The sequence below is a fragment of the Pagrus pagrus genome (genome assembly GCF_965226575.1).
Source record: "Pagrus pagrus genome assembly, contig: HAP1_SCAFFOLD_51, whole genome shotgun sequence".
Classification (NCBI taxonomy): Eukaryota; Metazoa; Chordata; class Actinopteri; order Spariformes; family Sparidae; genus Pagrus; species Pagrus pagrus.
In genome coordinates, this window is record NW_028175412.1 from 396306 (window position 1) to 403533 (window position 7228).

General features: G+C 42.3%; 1 long non-coding RNA gene across 1 annotated transcript; it reads left to right on the forward strand.

Moving 5' to 3' along the window:
- Window positions 1-2732: 2732 nt before the first annotated feature.
- On the forward strand, window positions 2733-6873 carry LOC311253829. Its single transcript, XR_014621945.1, has 3 exons — window positions 2733-2804; window positions 4244-4387; window positions 6716-6873. It is a non-coding gene; the product is annotated as an uncharacterized lncRNA (long non-coding RNA).
- Window positions 6874-7228: the final 355 nt, after the last annotated feature.

Below are 7228 nucleotides of genomic sequence, written 5' to 3' on the forward strand. Positions count from 1 at the left end.
GGATGTGAGCCTAAAGTGGCCCACATGTGGTTTAGCACACGTGGCCCACCTTTGTTGAAACACATTTGGGCCAGTTTTGGCCGAAAGACGGCAAATTAGCATCGACTAATCTGGATGTGAGCCTAAAGTGGCCCACATATGAGAAAACACAAGTGGCCCACCTTTGTTGAAACACATTTGGGCCAGTTTTGGCCGAAAGACGGCAAATTAGCATCGACTAATCTAGATGTGAGCCTAAAGTCGCCCACATATGGTTTAGCACACGTGGCCCACCTTTGTTGAAACACATTTGGGCCAGTTTTGGCCGAAAGACGGCAAATTAGCATCGACTAATCTGGATGTGAGCCTAAAGTGGCCCACATATGACAAAACGCAAGTGGCCCACCTTTGTTGAAACACATTTGGGCCAGTTTTGGCCGAAAGACGGCAAATTAGCATCGACTAATCTGGATGTGAGCCTAAAGTGGCCCACATATGGTTTAGCACACGTGGCCCACCTTTGTTGAAACACATTTGGGCCAGTTTTGGCCGAAAGACGGCAAATTAGCATCGACTAATCTGGATGTGAGCCTAAAGTGGCCCACATATGACAAAACGCAAGTGGCCCACCTTTGCTGAAACACAATTGGGCCAGTTTTGGCCGAAAGACAGCAAATTAGCATCGACTAATCTGGATGTGAGCCTATGTGGCCCACTTATGAGAAAACGCATGTGGCCCACCTTTGCTCAAACACAATTGGGCCAGTTTTGGCCAAAAGACGGTAAGTAAGCATCGACTAATCTGGATGTGAGCCTAAAGTGGCCCACTTATGGCTCCACACACGTGGCCCACCTTTATTGAAACACATTTGGGCCAGTTTTGGCTGAAAGACGACAAGTTAGCATCGACTAATCTGGATGTGAGCCTAAAGTGGCCCACATATGGTTCCACACAGGTGGCCCACCTTTGTTGAAACACATTTGGGCCATTTTTGGCCGAAAGACGGCAAGTTAGCATCGACTAATCTGGATGTGAGCCTAAAGTGGCCCACATATGGTTCAGTAACATTGTGGGGTCCATACTTTGTGAAGTACAAATGTGCCAGGACAAGAAATGACAAGACAAGTTAAGTTAAGTTAGTTTGCTTCTCTCATTGAACCGCTGTCCACTATTCAGGGTATAGGGGATAACAGGACCCAAATGCAGACTCAAATGGAACAGTTTATTATTTTAGAAAGAGGTAAATAAACAGGTAATCAAAGTCCAACAGAAATAAAGTAGCAACAAAAGAGTCAACGAGCCTAAGTCTCGGACAGGGGAAAAAACAAGGAATCCAAAGTGCAAAGTGCAAGTAGATATTCCTTTTTCGGTGGAAATGTTCCATGATGGGCATGATTGGCAATGTTGCAGCATGAACGACCTGCAATATTGATCCTTCACTCATTCTGGAAGAAGCTCGCCACTAATGGAGCCCCCGTCCAGCTTCTTTGCTGGAGCTTGAAGCAGTTAGAGGACTGAAGACCTTTAGGCCTGAACTGCCTTAATTGTGTTCTCCACTATGGAGGTGAGAATTTTATCCAAGCTAATGTCTATCATGAACAACACATCCCCATGGCAAGCCCGGATGTTGCACCCATGATACAAAGAGAAACAAAACCGTTCATAAAAATCTGAGAGAAAAAAGTTAACACAACAAGCGGATGGTGAATTCTGAGAGTTGTTATCCGTCTGATACCAGCAGGAATTACATACAGTAGGCATAGTCAAGTTTAACTTGTTCTTCTCTTAGTGCAATATTATCTGTCAGTATAAATAATATGCTGACTGTGATGAATTTGTTGTTTGTTGATCAAAGTTAATTTATAAAAATATATATATATTGACCAACAATTCTGTGTTTTCTCTGATTTGAGTATATGCATTTTCATGTGTGGCCAATGGAATGTCCTTCCAGAACTTATTCTATGTACAAATCCCTACATGTTCTCATGCTTGTCAAAGCGCTGGTTACTGAGGAAGCGAGTTTGCACACATTGTTGAGTTACATGTGTGTATACGTGTCTGGTTATTAATATGTGTATGAATGTGGTTATTAGAGGAGGATAGTTGGACTGTTATCTGTTTGAATGTGTGATAAGAGTAAGAGAGAGTATGTGCTGTTGTGCACTTCATGATTTAGTGCTCTTGTTCCCTGCTTTTACTAGTGTATTCTGTCTATTTTTAAAATATTATGGTCATCATGTCACTCATATTTCAATGATTTTAATACTGTATCTGCTTTAACTTTACCTGCCCAGGGACTACAGGCGGAACTATAACCTGGCTCAAAGCATCTCTTCTTGTCTTACAAGATTAATGTTTTTTTGTGCATTGTCCCTGTTTTAAATAAATAAATTCAATTCAATTCATTAAATTCACAACATACTGTACATTCCTTGACCGAGTGTGCCAATAAGAGCATAGCCTAGGCCAAGAGTGACAGTTCATTTGTGAACAGAAACCGCTCCCACCTGCTCTCTGTGTCACATAGAAAATGACTGGCAGGTCGACATTGGAAAATGTATTGACCTACATTTACCTGAACATATCACCCACAGTGACAGTGTTTGTTTTTTTTTTTTTTTTTTTTTATTAAGTCAACGCTATTAAGTCTGTAAGGATCGTATCTTTATTCAAACTCTACTTTCCGTTATGTTTTTTTCCGCTTTAAGTTGGAGTTTTCCAAATTACGAGTCTTTTGAATGCATCATATTCGAATTGACGAAAGGGAGCAAGGGAGCAAAAAGTGCGCGAGCCGGAGATCGAGGAGAGAAGTCACGGTGAGGTGAGTCCCTGAACGAAAAATAAATGAATGAATTTCTGTGGGAAACATTCAGCTCTTATTGTTGGAACTTCACATTGTTTTGTCAGGTTGCCAGTGCTGCGAAAAATGTTAGCTAGTTAACATTCAGTTTTTATACAAGGTTAATATGACCAGGCAGCAGGGCTCGAAATTAACGATGTCCCGGCGGGGACCATAAAAATTCCTGCTGGGACACACTTATATTTTGTCCGGGACAATTACGGGACAGTGAAAAAAAAAATGTCAAACGCTCACTCTCAAACAAAATGCTCAATTCCCTCCTCCGTATATCATTGCATTTCCCTGAGGTTGAGGACTATAATGCAGAGCAGGCAGTTGAGAAGTGGTGGCAAAGTGGTCAGAGAACATGCCGACCCATGTTCAACGACTCTGTGTGAGACAAGAAAAATAAATCTCTGTGGCAGTGAACTTTCCCTCCAGAAAACAGCATCCCTCCCCGCGAGTGAAATAGTCAGACAGCGTCCTGTTTACTGATGGTGATTATGTAATTTTGTACGAAAAACGTAACTTTGTCACTTTCCAGGATGTTTGGTGGGTCAGGATCTCAATCACAACACATTATAACAGCATCCATATGATTATAACAGTCAGAGGGTACATGTTTAAACACATGCCGCTGAAAGCCCCACTAGGATTCAGAGAAGCACAGTACAGAAGCACAGAATGTGTTGCTGCCGTTATTACTGGTACCGGTGCCGCGTCGAGTCTCCCTGATCCTCTCCCCAACACACAGCCGCTTCTAGCCGCAGCGGCAACCTGAGCGGGGTCGCTCTGCGAACTACGGCGCCGCGGAGCTACAGGCCCCGGTCTTCCTACTCCTCTCCCCCACATACAGCACCCTGTGCTGGGTCGCCCAGAGCGACGAGTCTCCCTCCAGCTCTGGAGCTCTCCACGGTGCTGCTAATGGCGGCTTCTCATCGTCTTTCAGACCTTAGACCATAGCTTTAAGTAATACAATTAATTAAAAATGCTGATAGTCTAATACTCGTTATAAAATACTTATAATACAACAACATATACACCCAATCACATTTTATAAGGCACCAGTTTAAAGCTGCCATTCTTAAATTGCTCTGTTTGCTTTGAAGAAGACATACTCTGTGCCGAAATGTCAGCAACCTGCACCATAATAAAAATATCTAAAACTATGTGCTTCACCATCTTCTCCAGCTATTTATCTGCCCCCTGCTCTAAGATGCACCAGTCTGCAATCAGTTCGTCAGCTGAAGGCGAGAGTTTTCCTCCTACAATTTTAGTAATTGGCTGGTCATGGCTAGACTGTTTTCAAACTACATTCATTGCTGCCCAACTATGGGCAGGATATAGCATGTCATGCAGTTAGCCATTTCTCACCATTGTGTGCAATCTATCCAAAGCTTTACAGTTTTCTCAATTTTTAGGAACGGTCAGAAACAATCAATTGACGGCCACTGCAACAGACCAGGAGGTGGAGGCTTATATAAAAAGGTGGCTTCATCTCGCTGGAGACAGGGATGGTGGGAGGAGAGAGAGAGAGGAGAAAAGGCGTGCCACACAGCTCGCACGTAAGTCAGCTACAATACCTATTTTGCAATATATGTGTGATACTGTTCTACAGCAGAAATCAAGATGAAGCTGTCAGCATATGTAAAAAAAAAATGAGCGCAAAGCACAGAACAAATCTCCCCAATTCTAAATGAGCAAATACAATTAAAAAAGGCAGTGTTGTGATTTTTGCCATTTTTTCCGCTATGGTCACTTAGGAATTAGAAGCTTGTTCAGCCACCATGCAGCAAGCATAGCCATTTTCTTGTAAATGTAAAGATTTCACTTGGCAGTGGTGGGACAGTAATGTAAACTGTAACTGGAATTGTCACCCATTGCCTTTCTTAAAAGCCAGTACATGGGTCTGAAAAGTAGGGAAATCACATTTCAGTTAGAAACACATCTTTAATGAAAACTGTATTTGACTTTAGTATAATATTCTATCTACAAAATAAATTAATGAATATGAAGCAACAGCTGAAATATATTTTTAAATATATTAATATTACATGCCATCTCCCTGCTAAATTGAGCTGGAATGAAAGAACCCCCTATCAAACACAAAAACATACTTCTAATGTTAACATGAGTGGATGAAGTTTTGAGTCTTAAGATGTGGTCTTATCTAACCTCAAACTTTTCCCTTTACTGCTGCATTCATGGTCTTCAGCTCCACCATGTGGGCAGGTCTGATGTAACTACACAGCGATTGTGTGAGTGAGGCTAGCTGACTCATTGTCATCTCAGACTTGATATGTGATAGGTTTAATATGTAGGATGGAGTTGCTTCCAACTGAGAGCCTCAGCCATGTTGCAATGGAATATAATACTTACCTTGGCATAATATATAAAGAATAAACCAGGACAGAGAGACCTCACCTCAACTTTTATCCCAACTCTCTCCTCTTGTGAGGGCTTTTAGATCTGAGTATGGCCCCAGTGTTCCGCCAGAGCACCGTGCCATAGCACACAGACCTCTGGTCCAGTAAATGTCCAGTTTTGTGGATACCTATTACGCACCACCAGACTGACAGCTATCTTGGGGGTCCCCATGGAGAGTCATTAAAGAGGAAATATTCAAGATTTTTACCTACTTTTTACTTAAAGCAGAAGTAAGCGATCCGGTCGTTTTGGCTAACTTCCTGTCAGCGGATGGAGTTAGCAGTCCCCGCCCTCTTCCCTACGTCAACACATGCGCGTGCATCCCTTGGCTGCACACACAGAGAGGACCGCCCCTTTATGCCGTTCTCTCTCCTCATTGGATAAAGGTTGTAGGATACAAGGAAAGTTTTCTCCTCGGCTTACAGCAGAGCAGGGTGACTGACAGACCCGTGTTTCGGACCAAACACTCTATATAAGTGATTGCTGTCGGAAGATATAACTATATAAGACTTATATTAACACAAACATTCCGCTTACTTATGCTTTAATGAAACAGCTTCAGAGTAATGTTGCTGGCTTGTTCCAGGGAGAATGGAGGCTCTCTGCCTTCCACCTAGCGTCACTTGGCTGAAAACCAACCTTGTAAGATCAGACCCTCCGACCCAGTATCCCAGCTCTCGTGCTGGCAGCATCATGACACACCAAAACACCCTGTATCCATTATCTTTTTATGAAAGGATAGAACCACACAAATACACACATTGCAACATGTATATGATATGCTCCATTAATTGCATTATGGCTGGCTTCAGTGAACCAACAAATGCTGAGGAAAGGTTAGCAAAATAGCAAAAAATCAAATGGCTGTGCACTATTCCCCTTTAACATGAAGACAAACTCAAATATACATTATGTTTTATTACTGTAACTTCAGGTTAAATGTGAAGTTTGTCAGAGTGTTTGATGAACACAATATTGTATAACTTTATATCACTTTACAGGGCCTTTTTTGTTTGGTCTCCTTTTTTTTTTTTTTTTTTTTTAAGAAGAATCTTTATTGTCAGTTATCTTTTACATGGAACATGTAAACACACCTGAAATTAGTCCTCTGCATTTAACCCATCACTAGCTACACACATGGTAAGTGCACATACTGCAGACTAGGAGCAGTGGGCTGCCGTGTCAGGCGCCCGGGGAGCACATGGGGGTTTCGGTGCCTTGCTCAAGGGCACCTCGGCAGTAACCCAGGAAGTGAACTGGCACCTCTTCAGCTACCAGTCCACTTCCATATTGTGGTCTGTAGCTGGACTTGAACCGGCCACCCTCCGGTCCCCAAGCCAAGTCTCTACTGACTGAGCCACTGCCGCCCTAATAAGGTTTTGTGTTTTGCACTGCAACCATATACAGTAACCACAGTACTGCTTTACTGAGTCAACAAAATATGTTCTTTTGTGCATTTCTTAAAGGGCCAGATGAAGAGGAGACAATGGTGGGGCCATGAGTGAGCGTGTTCCGCAACAGTGTTCCGCAGTCAGAATTTTCATGTTCATCTTCATGTTTGTTTTGTTTGTGTTGTGTTGTTGTTTGTGGCACATGTTAAAAAAATAAAATAGTTCTCTACTGTTCACAAGTTGTTTCTCGTGTCTGGTTTTTTCTTCAATTCTTCAGTAGGTATCTTCATCTTTGACTGAGACCAACAAGACTGGACCATTGCCACCATTTAACACAGTATCTGGAGGTACCATAATGACATGTACAGTAGCCACAAATTCAGACCAGTTCTGGTTTATTTATATGATGTGTTCATATTTGACATAGAACTTTGTCATGGTTTGGTTGTGACTCCAATGTGTACAGGCTAGACAAGATCATAGACTGTAAACCAGTTCTGATGTATTCAGCTCTTGGTTAATATGTAGCATTATGACTAGGCTGTGGGTCATATGTGAGAAACAAGTGTGGACCACTCATGTCATTCC